General features: G+C 53.2%; 1 long non-coding RNA gene across 1 annotated transcript; it reads left to right on the top strand.

Moving 5' to 3' along the window:
- Positions 1–6,497: 6,497 nt before the first annotated feature.
- On the top strand, positions 6,498–11,920 carry LOC140700422 (uncharacterized). Its single transcript, XR_012078810.1, has 3 exons — positions 6,498–6,800; positions 10,007–10,252; positions 11,125–11,920. It is a non-coding gene; the product is annotated as an uncharacterized lncRNA (long non-coding RNA).
- The last annotated feature ends 3,395 nt before the right edge of the window (positions 11,921–15,315 follow it).

Here is a 15,315-nt window from a genome sequence, read left to right as displayed (position 1 = left end):
TCTGTGTCAGTGTGGTGACTGCCTGAGGGGGAGGACTGAAGCTGGGGCAAGCTCTGACTCCACCACGCACCCGCCCTCTAACACACACACAGACACACACACACACAATATTGTACATCTCATTTCTTGGAGCCTGCAGCCAGGGAAATAGACTGGGGGATTTTAACTTACATGTATGGGCCTGACCTAGAGGCCCCACATCCCTTCAGAACTTGGGCCTCTTGTTTAAGGTATCTTGAGCCTCCCTCCCCAAATACCACAACAGGTGGGGTCAAGGCTCCTCTAAAGTCCTTAACTCTCCCTGTGTAAATAACTGCTCGGCACCCTCTCCCCCAGGAGACCTTAGCCATCAACCATCTAACCTGTGACAGGCCCAGTCACTGTCACTCCACTGTTCTAGAACTCCTCGGAGGCTTCCCATTACTCCCAGAGTAAGATTCCAACTCCCATGCAGGGCTATCTGACCTCTGCCTGCCTCATTTTCGTGCCTCCCCTGCCACTCCCTGCTCTGGCAGCCTGGCCCACAGTACACCTCAGATGCCCTGCCATCGCCCTTGCTCTGCCCTTAGCTGGCTCCTTCAGGACTCAGCTCTGCCTCCAGTAGGCCTTCCTGTCCTGTGTAAAGGACCGTCACGCCCTCTGCTGTGACAGTGCCTTATTTTAGCTCCATCATACTACTCATCCCCATCTGAAATTGTCTTTACTGTGATGGGTTTTGGTTTTTGTCTGTCTCCTCTCCCCATTAGGAGGGGCACTCCTTGCAGCAGGACTCAGGGACCTCTCCTGTCTTACTCACTGCTTTACTTCTTATCCAACACCAGCACATAGTAGAACCTCAATAAACACAGTGTGTGCTCAAAGCATCTCCAAGAGGTGGTCACTACCTTCTCTGAGGTGACTTGGGGAAAGTAATCTGTCCAGGGTCACACAGAAAGTAAGTGGCAGAGTTGGGCTCAAGACTTGAGACTCCAATGCCAGTGTTCCTCCCTGGCAGTAATCAGCACACACACGGTGGCTTTAAGAGGTCCAAGTGGCACCCCCCACCCCGCCAAGGCAGGCCACCTCCTATCCCCTTCCCCTGCACTTGCCCCCTGAATGGGCTTCCCGCTTCCTCTCTCACCCCTGGACCATCCTTCACACAGCTGTTAGGGCACTCTTTCCAAAAAAGAAATTGGATCACAACCCTCCTCTGCTTAAAACCCATTATGACTTCCCCTGGAATAAAAGAATAAAATCCAAACTCTTTATCATGGCCTATCCACAATGTGTTGTCCCTCTGGGCAGACAAATTACAAAAAGGCATCCTTTCCTGTGGATTGACAGCAGCCATGCTGGCCCAACAATTTGGCAACTAGGAGCCTTTGTGCAGTGCACAACCTCTGCAACTAAACTGGGATGCCCTGCCATCTCTTCAAGCTCAGACTTTCTCCTTCCATGTCACTTATCACATTTAAACCACACTATTCTTTCTAGTCCTAATCTCAAATATGGCAAGCTTTCCTCCCTCTGGCCTTTGCCCATACTGTTCCCTCTGCCTGGAATAGTCTTTGCAAGACTGATTTCTCCATCCTCAGGTATCAGCTTAAACATCCCTTCCTTAAAGAGGTTTCCAGGATCTGATCTGAAGTATTTCCCTGTCCCCATTATTTTTTATCTTGAGCCCTCTATTTTTTTTTATAGCATTTACTCCCAATTGGTAATTATACTGACTTCTTTTCTATGTCTTTTGCATTTCTAAGGCAGGAAACTCAGCCTTGTTTACACCGTACCTCCATGACTTAATACAGCCTGGCACAAAACAGGTGCTTAACATACAGGAATGCCTCCTTGGGGCCAGCCCTACACAGGGATGGCCACCACCTCCCCACCCCTCAGCCCTGGAGGGCAGGATGGCGAGGCCCCTCTCCTGCTCCATCTGTGGGCCCCTCTCACAAAATCCCTTCAAGGCTGGGTGTCAGCTCAAGTCTGGGCACCTGCACCTGGCTGCCCTGCCCTCCCGGGTCCTGGGGAGGGAGGACATTTGATTAAGAAAATGGAGCTTCCCCAAGCTCCCTGTTTGAACAGCTGCTCTGCCGTGATGACAAACAGAAGCTCCCAGGGGCTCAGGTCTAGGGGAGGAGCCCTCACACACCTTTGTTCCCAGAGCCCAGGGCTGCCAGCAGACCAGCTGCCCGGGCACAGCCGAGCACCTTCCTGGGGCTGGGGGTCTGCCAGGGCTTCCCTGGCTTTCTCCTCTCAGAATAGAGTCCCCGCCCCTCTCCTACCAGCCTGTTCCTCCCCTCCCCCACCAGGCAGCTAGCATTGGGAGTGATGTCAGTACCTCTCACCCAGGCTGAAAGGGGCTCCTGGCTGGCCGTGTGCACTCCGAGGAGGGTGAGGGGGTGCCCAGGGTGGGGCTGGATCCCACCTCTCAGCTGATGGGATGACGGCACCAGCACAGCAGCCTCCTGCCGTGTAGGTGGGTGACAGGGAGTGACTAATGTGCGAGCTGCGATGCTAAAAATTAACCCAGGGATCGTGTTTGGTGGAGGGGTGGGGGTGGACGGGAAAGGAGCAGGGACTCGGAATACTGTGTGGTCGGTATTCCCCCTGCCCTGCCTCCCCTCCCACCCCTCCTACCCTTCCCACCAGCCTTCTGGTCCTCTCAAAGCCTCAGGGGACTCTGTGGGGGCCCTTCCCCCTCCCCAGGCCAGAAGGGGCCCCCAATAATTCCAGGGAGGAGGAGAATGGACCCCACTTCAGGTCTCGTGCATGGTAGAGTGAGGACACAGCCCTGCAGATGGAGTTCGGATTTGAGGTCCCCACAGAGCCCTGCATCTGTCCCCATCCCCTTAGTATGGTGCCTGCATATCCCCAAGTCCCCCTCTGCCTGGGCCAGAGCTCTGCCCAGGGGCGGTGGGGGGAGCAGAAGCAGCCACTGCACAGAGACAAGGGCAGACTCCTATCAGCAGGCTGCAGTTGAGGGACAGTGGGGGTGGCAGCGGTTCTGAAGGAAAGGACACAGAAATATCTCCCAGAGCACCTCCTAGGCACTGGTACTGTGCTAAGCACGTCCACATCCATCACCTCACTTGGGCTTCACAGCATATCTGAGAGCCCATTCTACAGATTAAGAAATTGAGGATCAGAGAGGATAGGTAGCATAGCTGGTACTGGCCAAGCCAGCATTCTCTCAGATCTATTTGTCTCTAGAGTCCAGACTGGGGAGTGGGAACTATTCTTGGAGGAATGAGTATGAGGACAGGGCCAAGATGGTAGGAACTGAACTTCCAAAGCCGTGGGACTCACTTGCAGGGAGTAAAGTGGGAGCATGGAGGGTAAGTGAAAGGTGGGACCTGAGGGAGCAGGGCCTGAGATGTTCCAGAAAGCAAAAGGAGGAGGAGATCAGGTCCAGAGGGATCAAGGTTTCATGGATGTGGGTACTGTCTGGAGTAAGGTGGGAACATTCCCATCAAAATGAGAGGGTGCCCTCGGGACTGGGTTCCAGGAGCCACAAAAGGGCTTGGAGAAGAGCTTTGTGAACATATGTAAGAAAACCTGTTAGGAGGGAACCCCCAAACACTCCTGTTTTGCCTGGAGACAAAAACCAGAGACCTTGAGCTGAATGGCAGCAGGAGGAGAAAGGGTGAGACAGTAGAAGATGTTTTCTGCTCACCAGCCAGTCACTCGTGGAGCTGGGGAAGTGAGAGAGCTGTGGACTCTCCAAGTGTCAGGAGAAACGTCAGGCTGTCGAGTTGGGAGGTTCCCCGTCCTGCAGTGACGGCTGGATGGGATGACCTAAAGGAGGGAGTGATGGGCTGACACAAGTGAGAGAGAGGAACTTGGGGTTGTGGAGAGGACATGGGACCAAGGAAGGTTCCTCATAGAATAAAATAGCCAAGAGATGAGACAGACACTGGAGAGTAGAGCAGGTGCGCCTGACCCCTGGTGGTGACCTGAGAACACTGCACCTCTTGGCCCTGAGCTTGCCAGGAGTGGGACAGAAGTAGGATCCTCCCCTCAGCCAACAAGCCGTGCAGGCAGCTCTCCCTGCCTTAGAGCCCCACCTCTTCAGCTCTGCCCTCGCACCCTTACGAAGTGGAGCCTCTTCTGAACCACACAACCCATCTGAAGCTCTCGGACACCCTTGCTGGGCCTGGCACTGAGTGGGCATTCAAACAACATTGATTGAAGGCATGTATGTCTGAACAGTGAACGGTGAATTCAGAACATATAAGTGATCTCTCTTAATTGATTTCAACCACCTTAACTTCTCTGTGTGGAACTCCACATGGTCTGGGAGCTCTGGACTGCGGTGAGGGGGAGGAGGAGGAGCAGGAGGCACAGGTGCTGGCCTGCAAGACACAGAACTGTGGCTTGTAAGGGAGACCTCCTGAACCTTAGCGAATTTTCTGTTCCTGGAGGTTAACCTTTCAGTAAAGAACACACAAATCTATGAAAAGTAAAAGTTATGCAAATATTGCCCCTCGGGGCCTCTTTCCCCACAGCTTCCCTACAGTCACTTAACAGCCCCTCCCCGCCAGCCCTGCACAGACACACAGCTGGCTGGTCCATTCTGCAACCCCTCCCTCCACCAGAGTGACTGCTCACCCAGGTCCCTCTTTCAGCTCCTTCTTCAAATCTCATTCTGATTGAAGGCCCAGATCAAGCCACATTATCTGCGAGGAACATGGTCTCTGGTTACGTGAATGCAAGACCAGTGGTTACCAACGTCATCAACAACTCGCCTGGGGGACATTCAACAGTAGTAGGACCCTATGCCTCCCCATAAGATTCTGATTCCAGAGTTCTGGGGTGGGCTGGAGGATTAGCATTTTTTAAAAACACCCCAGACTCTTGATAAGAATTTACTGACTGGATGTTGAATGAAGATGGTTCTAGAGACCTCTGAGCTCCCCACCTAGAACCACAGAGGTCTTCTCATCCATGTCATCCTCCAGGAGCTGAGGACCTGTACCTCCCACTGGCACAGACCCACTTTCTGCTTCGTGGTCAAAGTTTTGGTATGTGTGGTGGCCACTACCCACAGACTGGGAGCTCTCTCAGAGGGCAAGGAGATCCCACTGGACACGTCTGTGTCCCCACCTTGGTTGGACTAGGGCATAGGGACACAACACGGATATCCAGGACCTGCTGGCTGAGTGGGTGTAGTCATTTCTGGGGGGTGGCAGGGAGAGAAGTGAGGGGAGGGGTGAGGAGGATGGGGCTGAGCAGTTCATGTCTAGACCAGTGGTTGGAATCAGCAGAGCGAGATCAGACTGGCGGTGCTGCTGGCGGGGGAACAGCCCCATGAGCTGCCCAGGGGCTTCAGGACTGACTTTCAAGTTCTGGGCTTGAAAAGGAGTGGGAGTGGGGGTGCCTCTTTGGTGCACGAATTGGAGTCAGCTGGGCTTCCCCGCCACCACCTGCGCTCAGCCTGAGGCTGGAGGCTGAGTGAGGGCTGAGCTGCGGAGGCAGGTCCCAGCCTGGGGGTGCAGCCGCCATTAGCTGGGGCTGGGGGTGGAGATGCGGACTCTGGGTTTCGTTTGGCTGGGAGCTGGCAGGGAAGCAGGTGGCAAAGCCTGAGTGAGTGAGTAACCGCCTCCCCGGAGCAGCCAATCTTGCCGCCCCAGGAAGTCCCACAGACACGCTGCACCCCCTCCCCCCGCCCACGCCGAGACCTTCTCTCTGCACACGCCCACCGCCGCTCCGCCTCCAGCTCGCTCTCCCTGCCGCAGCGCCCCGGCACCCTTGACTCCATCGTGGAAGCCGACACCGGCCCCCCGGCCCCCAGGCCCCCCTCTCCTGTCGGTCCTCCCTTCATCCCTTGCCCCACCGCCCGCAGACCCTTCAGAATCCGGGAAGAAGCTCCCAGCGCTCCGCCCAGCTCCCTGGGTGTCGGGAGGGGCGGTCCCGGCGGGGGAGTGGCCCGGGTGTGTTTGCGGAGTTTGGAGCGGCGTCGCCCTCTGCTGGGCAGATCTGGGAACTGCTTCGCCTCCGCCGTCCCGTCCATTTCCCTGCCCCTAGACCGCCTGCTTTCGGACCCTCCTTCACTTTTCTGCCTTCTCCCTTCTTCCCACGACCTGACCCCTGCAGGATTCCGACTATATAGACAGATGTCGGTTCTGGTTCCAGCTATGTTACAGGCTGTCTGCAGCAGAGTCGTAGCCTCCCTGAGATTTGGCTTCCTTCCCTGTGAAATAGCAGTTATGAAGTCCAAATGCCTCACAGTGAAAGAAGACACTTTGTAAACTGAAAGGGAGCATCTGAAGATGAGGTGTGGTGGTGGTTAATGCTAAAGGCGTTCTCTCCAGCCTTCTCCCTTGCCCTGGCCCACAGCCGGAGGAGAGGGATAATTCATCCCTTGGGATCACCACATTTTGATGCATTGCCTTTCAGTCTTTTTAAAAAATTATATTTATAGGTATATATTTATATATATTTAATACAAATGTGACCATACTCTGCATGCTGTTTTACGTCCTTTCTATTTTTTTTTCTTTCCAAGTGAACAAATCATGGTAAAAGCCTGGCTTCTGGAATCAGACAAATCTGGATTCAAGTCCTTGCTCTGTGACTGCATTTCCATCCTTGGGCACACCACATACCCTTCACTTTTCTCAGCCTCAGTTTTCTCCTCTGCACAATGGTGATCATGTCAGGAATACCCACTTCACAGACTTGTGGTAAAGCCCTGGGCAGAGCCAGCTCAGAACCTGTTAGATCTCTTTTCCAGCTTCCTGTGTTTTGAGCAGGACTACACTCCAGCCACCTGATTCTCCGAGCGTGTATGGCATTCTTCCTCTACACATGCCCTAATGGTAAGAAAGAGAGAGATCTCCATCTCTGAGCTTGCCGCACCCCACCTCTTGGCCCCATGGGTCTCATTATTCCTCCAGCCCACCTAGAATTTCCCCTTTGAGGGCCTTCCAATTCATCCTCTGCCTTTTTGGCCTTTTCCCCAGAAAAGGGCTCCCTCATCACTTCCCTGAGTTCCCTGCTACCTTGCTGCCTCCTCAGAGAAGCCTCTATGACTGTTCCTTCATCATTAGCAGCCTTGGTTATTCTCATTTACCTGCTCTATTTTTCTTCTTAGCATGTCTCATTATATGGCATTATGTTACAGATGTTTTTGTCTGTATCTCTCCATCCAACGCCTCTCCCTGGAAGATGGGGACTTTCTGAGTTTTTTCTCCACCTCTGTGGTTCCTAGAAGACTGCCTGGCACACAGTAGGCCCTGGACATATTTTTTGTGTGAATGTGAATAAATCTACCACTCGCCACTTCTGTCCGGTAGAGGGCACCACCACACAGCATTTTGGGGTCTCCCTGGCTGGTGCGAGGATGGAGATATTTATAAAGCCCACAGGCCTCTCTCCTCCCACTCTGTGGGTGCTGGGTCGGGCTGGGATCGGAAGCAGGAGGGCCCCCTGTGCTAATCTGCCCTGGCAGCGGGGAGCTGGCATGCCCTGGCCGCCTGAGCCGCCGAGCTCCGGTGCCCGAGGTCGGAATACCCTGCCTGGCGTCCTGGACACACCCCTTAGCAGCTGGGGCTTCTGGACAGATCACACCCTGTCCCTGGCTCTGCAAAATGAGGGCAATGACATAAGCTGCGCTGCTCGCTCTGGGGTTTGCTGTGAGGCCCAGACAGGAATGTGTGTGAAATGTTTTGTGAATATAAACACCGCGGGGAATACAATTTACACAGGCCTTTATTGGTAGTAGCAGCAGATTAGCAACAAAAGAGGAGAGATTAGAGGGCACTTGTAAGGCTAAGAGAAGGTGGGTTTATGAAGGAGATTAAAATAGTGAAGGAGAAAGAAGTTAAAAATAACAACTACCTTTCACCAAGAGCTTATTAGGAGACACGCTAAGGAAAGTGATCCCTAAACATTGTCTAATTATAGCCAACACTTACATGGAGCTGCCCTGTGCTGGGCACTGTTTAAGTGCTTTATGCATAGAAACTCCTGGGACCCTTACAATTCAGGGAGCTGGTGTGTGTGACTGTCTCCATTCTGCACAAGGAAACCGAGGCCTGGAGAGCTTAAATAACTTGCCCAAATTCACAGTGATAGGGCTGGGATTCAGACCGGAGCAGGATGTGCTCCTAAGCCCTCCTTGTCACAACCCCCGTGAAAAGGAGATACTATTGTCCCATTTCCTGTATGGGCTCAGCAAGCTGACAAAGCCAGCCCAAAGCCATGATGCAAATACAAGTATTTGAATCCTGCTTAACCTCCAAGGGCTACTTCCCAGTCCCCACCGCCCCCGCCCCCCCCACCAGGAAAGGGGCTTTGGGGATGGATACAGGTGCCAGCAGCAAACACACCTGCTTCTTGCTCTGGGTGTCAGGGGAGGATGAGTGAACAGAGGCTGTGCAGGGCTGAAGCGTGAAGAAGCTGCTCAGTGGTCTCCAATTCATGGGAGGAAGGAGGCTGGGTCATCTTTTGGGCCAGGTTGGGAGGGAGGAATAAAAACCTGCTGATGGACACCAGGTTGTCCACAATGATGCCACCCAAGCCTGTGAGCACCTCCACACACACCTCCACCCATGGAACAGGGGCTCCAAGGGGGCTGGCCTGACAGTGGGAGGAGGAAGTAGCCCCATCCTTTACCACAAGTGCCCCCAGCCCAGCCCCTGGCTTCCAGCTGGTTACATAAGCCGTTCCATACCGAGGGACTGGAAATAGCCGTGGTGGTGCTGGGCTGGGCTGGGGGCATGATGAATGGTCTTCAGGAACATTATCTGACCTCTCCTGAAGTGACCTGAGGGCCTGCCGGTGGTTCAGGTTACCCAGCCCTCCCTGGGAGGAGGCCCTGCCTGTCCTCTGTGACTCTGGGTCTGGACATTTATGGTGCGAGTGTCTGAGGGATCGTCCCACTCACAAGCTTGAGTGGCTGAGGGAGCTCGCAGCCGCACCATGCCCGCTGTGGCCTCCCTGGGTGCTGGGAGCCAGAGCCTTGCCTGGAGAAAGGGTTTGGGGTCTCTGCAGTCAGCACCAGGGAGAGCTGGGCGCTGTGCTCCTGGGTGGGGGGTGTGGTCCTCTGCTAAAGGCCCCGAGGGAAGAGCAAGAGGAGCCAGAGCCGTTGAGGGTGGGATGGTGGGCTGCTGGAGGCTGGAGGCTCCATTATTCCAAGGCTGTACTCCACTTCCAAACCCATGCTTCTGTGTCACAGCCCACCCTGCCACCAGACTCACAGCCCTTGGATCCAAGGAGGTGCCCGTACTCTGATGGCCACTGGAGAGGACAGCACCACAAGCCCCCTCCAGGCACAAGGCACACACATCTGGACTCCCAAGAGCACCTTAGACAGACTGTCAAAGACCATCTGGGGTGTGGGAGGATGTTCTCCCAGTGCAGGGTGATCATCCGGTGAGAATTATGAGTATGCCTATTCCAATTCTGTGCCTTTAAGATACCTACTCCTCAAAAAAAGAAAACGGAACAAAACCCTTTCCCTAAAAATAGAAGTCATGCTTTCAATTACTTAACAGTTAAATTGCCTAATTATTCCCTTTCAAATCTTTCAGTGGAATGGGCACTCCCAGGGAGTTAAGACCCCTTTACTCCATGACTCCAGAACCCTCTGACAGGTCAGAGAGAACCGCCTAGTTGGAGAAGTGTGGGAAATCTTACAAAGGAGCTATGGAAGTTTCACTTTCTTGATGACAGATTCTCTGCTCAATGGTCAGACACACACACACACACACACACACACACACACACACACACACACACACACACTGCTCTTCTTGGTGCTCAGCTGTGGGGGCAGGGCCTCCTCCCCAAACTCCTATAGCAGCCCTCCCTGGAAGGGCTTGCCCGAGCCAAGGCACTACCCATGCCTCTGCCACCTTCCTGTGTGCCTGTGGGGCCTGGATTTCTGAGCCCATGGCAGAGGAGACAGACCCAAAGTTCTCCAGAGAGCTAAGGGATACCCACCCCACTGCTGGGTAAGCCTGTATAGGGACAGGTGCCCCCCGCCCCCCGCGTTCTCCGGCCTGCCTTCCTGTCTCTCCAGGCCCTCCCCCGGGAGTTGTCACCGGTAACCAGAGCTGGATCATCTGGTGAGAGCCGGAGGAGTGGCGTTGCTTGGCAACCTGGATGGCGCAGAAGATCCAGCTAATCCGGGCTGCTCTAGCAGGCCAGGCCCCTCACAGCCTCCAGGGCAGCTGCCTGCGGGCTAGTAGCAGACCCTCAGAGGAAGATGCTTAAAAACTTCTACCTATTTTTACCTATTACCGCTTCGGCAAATCCCAAGTTACAGGCAAGTTCTAGCAGACCCCAAGGTCTGAGCAGGAAGAACCCTTTCTATCCCCACCCTCCCTCCCCTCCCTCCCTATTCCTCTCCCTCTTCTTGAGCCCTGTTTTCCTTCGCAGCACAGTGAAAAATCTGCAGACCTTTCTGGGGGTCCTAGCTCTGCTGCAAGCCATGAAATTTAGGGCAAATCGCTTCTCCTCTCTGTGCTTCAGCCTCTAATCCGGGAGCCAGTAGCTAGTGGTTCAGCGCATAGATTTGAGTCCACACCAGCCTGGATACAAATCCACATTCTTCTATTTCTCAGACTTCAGGCATATTATTTAATCTCCTGGAGCCTCAGTTCCCTCAATACTAAATAGTACCAATCTGAGAGGGCGTAGAAAGAAGGAAGAGGAGATAAAACAAGGAAAGTGCCCAGCATAGCGTCTGGCACACGGTCCTACACGATGCTAATTCCCACCTCTGCTTTCCCACTGTCTCGTCTCCCTGGAACATTTGGCCCTCCCCCACCTCATAAATATTCCTCAGTTTAAAACTCACTTCCTGAGGAAGAAGAAAAATTACTTCCCTTACCCACCACCCCCTTCTAAATTACAGCTTCCCATTAAATATCTCATTGGCACCCTGCAATTCGTTTTCTCTTTACGGCGCTAATTACTTATTTGCAAGATAGTTTAACATCAGTCTTCCCTACTGGGCTGTAAGTAGGGGCGGGGGCAGGGGTTGTGCCTGTTTTGTTCTTTACTGAGTCCCCAGCGAGAGGGTTTGGCCTAGATGTTCTCCAAAGTAAGGTCCAGCTTTCTGTATCTCTGTATTTCTTATTTCTTCCTTCTCTTCGTTTCCAATTTGACCTAAATAATTTTTGCATCATTTCTTAGGTTCCCTGAATCTCCAAGAAGCAGGGTCTAACCGGAAAGATAACTCAAGAATCAAGGGCGCCTATCCCTAATTACATTCCACTCCCCACAGAAGTGGCTGGACCAGATTTGGGGTGGAAAATCCCAAACAAGCTTCCCTCGAATTTCGGATTTCGGACCCCTCTTCTTCCTCAGCCCGGGGCAGGGGGGCATCCTGGCAAAGAGGTCTATTTGCACACACCAGATTCAAAGGAAGCGAACGCCCAATGACTGATTTGCATACTCTCGTACTATTGGTTGGAAGGGCGGCACACTAGCCAATGCTTTGCAGCGGTGTTTACCGAGCGGCGGCTGAGCGCCGCCGGGTGATGTAATGGAATCCTGGCTGGACCCAGCACGGACTCCCTCCGGTCCGCCTTGTGACGTACCCAGCGGCTTCCCCGGGCTCCACCCGGCCCAGCCTGGCCTGGCGCGGGGCAGCGCGGCCGCCCCCGGGAACGCGGCGTGGGGCGCAGCCGAGGCCGCAGCGCTGCAGTGGGGCCCGGCCCTGTTCCTTCCGGCCCGGCGTTCCGGTCCTGGCCCCTCGGGGAGGGCCCGCGGGGCCAGATCTGATCTCTGGCGACGTGGAGAAAGATATCGTGAAGCCGACAGCAGAGGATTACCAAACTCAACTCTTCTGGGGGTGGATTACCGGCCTCTCACTTCGTAAATCACACAGTTCTATAACTTTTTGCATTTGTTTACAGCGAGCCTGTTGCTTTTGTAATTAAAAAGTTACAAAGAATTTGTTTGTTTTTAATAAAGAGCCTGGCTTGGATTTAGGAGAAATCTTGTCATTAATTTCAGCTCTGTCACTTCCAGCCTGGTGACTTAGGCCACTTTTCTTCGTGCTGGCCCTCACAGCCTTCCATGGCAACCAGGGAAAAGCGAATGTAGAAGCACCTCGAAAAGCACTCAGTTGGGCCCCTCATGGTCCCTATGTAATTCAGAGCATGTAATCCCATCCGGATGGTGTCCATGGAAGGCCCATGATCCCTGGGACAGCCCAAAGAAGGCCCTGTCTTTGTGCCCCCATTTTTTTTTTGGTTTTGCCCTTTAATTGCTCCTAATCCTGGGGAAGTGTAGGGGGACCCCAGCCATGTATTTCTCCATCCTCAGGACCCGGAAGGGAACCACTAAGGGAATCCCCACCATAGCCCCTCTCCTCATGAAAGGCTGGGGCCTGGACAGGGGAACCCCTTTGAAGCCCAAATGGGCTGGGGAACCCCCTTGACATCCTTTTACCTTCATCCCCAGTGGGATGGAGGTGGGGTGGAATGGTGTCTCCCTGACTAGGTGGAGTTGGAACATGGGTTTCTGCTACTTTGAGATGAAAGGGCACGTGAGGAAGAGTGAGGGTGTGGTGGATTGTTCTGGGTCCTGAGACTCTCCACTCCCAGGATCTCAACCCTGCCCCCAACCCATACCTATGAGCTTTGAGGTCAGTCTTTCTCCTGCATGGGATGCCCTCACTTCTTTCTGCCTTGCCCAGTCCTGTGTTTCCCTTCACACTGTGCCCCTGTTCTCTTCTTCTGGGGGTGGGGGTGGGGGTGGGTCCTCTCAGATTAACCCTTTAGATTCTACCCTAGTGCTAGCTCGAGGCCTCTTAGAGGCTGCCTCTTGGAACTTCTGGCAATGTTTTCATAACTATTCTTGTGTCCTGCCTCCTCTCCATCAGACTAGGAGCCAGCTTGTGTGGCAAGATCTTGTCCTTCTCCCTTAGGAATTTCCCAGAATGTGGGACAGCACTGGCCAGAGGGTCTGTTATCTCCTCTAGTCCTAGCTCCTGAGCCATCCAAGTAGTTGACCTTCTCTCCACTCTGTTTTCCCATCTGTCATACGGACTGTGTGGTGGTTCCTGGAATCTGTGTAGAAAGAGGAGGGGCTAAACTATGAAGGAACAAGAGGATGGGTAGAAATTAGAGCACTGGTCTGGGAGTCAGAAGACCAGGGCTGTGGTCCTTGCTTGGCCACTAACAAATTGGGTCAAGGAGACAAGGGGGCTGGAATTTTAACATCTGTCATGACATAATGAGGTGACATTGCCCTCATCTGTGCAGCTCCTCAAGCTCCCAGATGAACATACCAGCTGGACAAAGCCAGGATGAGTACTTTGCATGTGCAGTTTCAAGACAAAGTCCCCAGCCTTGCCTTCCCCCTAGTTTTTTGTGTGGAAACTGCAGGTCTGCTATTATGTGCCAGGCTCCTTGCCGCATTCTTCTTTCTACTATCAAAGATGTGCTCCTCATGACAACTCTGCGAGAGAAGGATATGCTGTCATCCTCATGTTTTAAATGAAGAGACTGAAGCCAGAGAAGTTGAGTAACTTCCCTGAAGTCACACGGTCGGTAATAGTTGGAACCAGTATCAGTCCCAGGCCTCTTGAGCCTCTGTTCCTTCCACCTCTGACTCTGCCTCCACAAGCCACACCGAGATGTGTGTTTTAGCGGTACATATTTTAGTATATATTTTATTTCACTATAAAATAGGAGGGTATATAATAAAGCCAAGTTGTGCTAAAGTATTTATAGAAGGGAGAGACCTCTGTGGGCTGGAAGCCTTTATGGAAAAACTGGTAACTGAGCCTTTTTAAAAATGTTATCCTTCCTGTCCAAATAAATGTATTTCTCCTACACAGGCAAATATTTTTAAAACGTATTTCAAAAGTTAGATTTCTGGAAAAAGAAAAAGAGGAGGTGGGGGCAGTGGCTTCTTTAAAAAAGTCCATTTGGAAGGAACTCTTGGGGCAGGAAGAGGGGAGGTAAGGTGAGGAAAAAGCCAGACTTGTGGGTCCCCCTTGACCTCGCCATTGTTGAAGTCTTGATTTCTTTATCTCTACATTGGCCTAATATTTGAATCTGGGAAGGAAAGAAAAAGGTTCTGAGAAGGTGATTTTTGAGACAAACCAGATTCTTGGGATTGTTCTGAAGAATGAGAGAAAGGGGCTTCTGAGCTGCAGCTAGAGTTTAGGCCAGGTCCAGGAAAGGATTTCTGGGGGTGGGCAGCAGGGTGGGGAGAGGAATGTGGCCCCTGGAATGAGGGCTGAGTGGGGGTGTGGGGCCTCTTTTGGAGAGTTTTGAATGCAGAAGAGATTCTTTGCTGCGTGGGGGCTGGCCTGGGTGATTAGCATGCTCATAATTTAAGGTGGCTCCCCAAATGAGTAGGGGCCTGGGTGGCTGGGGCCACAGAGCACAGGACTGGGTCCTGCCTGATGGGTATTCCCCAAGGGTCTTGCCTGCCGAGAGGTACAGAAGCAGATATTGTCACCCCAACCCCGCCCAGCCAGACCCTAGCCCCACTGCTCCGGCCTTGGCCTGGCCTCCCTGAAGCAGCCACTCCTAAGTGGGTTGCTGTTGTGGAAGAAGGATTTATTTGCTCGGGACAAGTACAGTTCTCCCACTTCCAAAGAGTGTGCCAGTGAGGTGGTGGGGAGGCGACTATGGTCAGAAGCGGGTTGCCCACTCAGGGCTTGCTGGCCACTGTGATGCATGTCTGTATTTCCTACACTAAGCACTCCTGTGGATGGAGAAAGTCAGATTCCTAAAGGAAAGCAAGGAGGAGAAAGTAACTGAGTGCCTACTGTGTACAAGGCATCTCTACAGTTGTTCTATCCTCCCCACTCCCGATAACCAAAAAAGGTGGATAATATTATCACACTCAATTTATAGGTAAGGAAACTGAGGCCCAGAGAGGTGAAGTGACTTGTGCTAGTTCACACAGTAGTACAAGATCCTCTGGAATGCTTCTCTTCAGGAGAAATTTCACTCGCCCAGGAAGTTCTCTTTCTCTGCCTAAGCCTTTTTGTGTGAAAGCTGGACACCCTGCTGGCTGGGCTCCGAGCACTCGTGGTGGCATGTAAGGCCAAGTGATGCTGGTGGGGGTGTCCAGGGTTCAGAGGGCTGGAGCCCTGTCCTCTCAAAGCAGCCTAATTGCTGTGTGACTTTGGGCCGCTGCCGAGCCTCTCTGGGCCTCACTTTTTCCATCTCTTCGTAGGGAGGGGGGAAGCCCCGGGTAAATTTAGTTATAACCCAGCTCCAGGTCTGCTTGCCTCGGAAGGTGTTAGCAAGGCCACAGACGCCTCACCTGAAAAAAAGCTCCCCAACCCCGGCCGCAGCGGGGAGGATTATGTAACAAGGTGTGCGGCGAGGCTTGGGGAGAGGGGCCCGTGGGGCG

This window comes from Vicugna pacos, chromosome 12 (assembly GCF_048564905.1).
Source record: "Vicugna pacos chromosome 12, VicPac4, whole genome shotgun sequence".
Lineage (NCBI taxonomy): Eukaryota > Metazoa > Chordata > Mammalia > Artiodactyla > Camelidae > Vicugna > Vicugna pacos.
The sequence above is the reverse complement of the archived record's forward strand: the minus strand, read 5'-3'. Positions and strand labels throughout refer to the sequence as shown.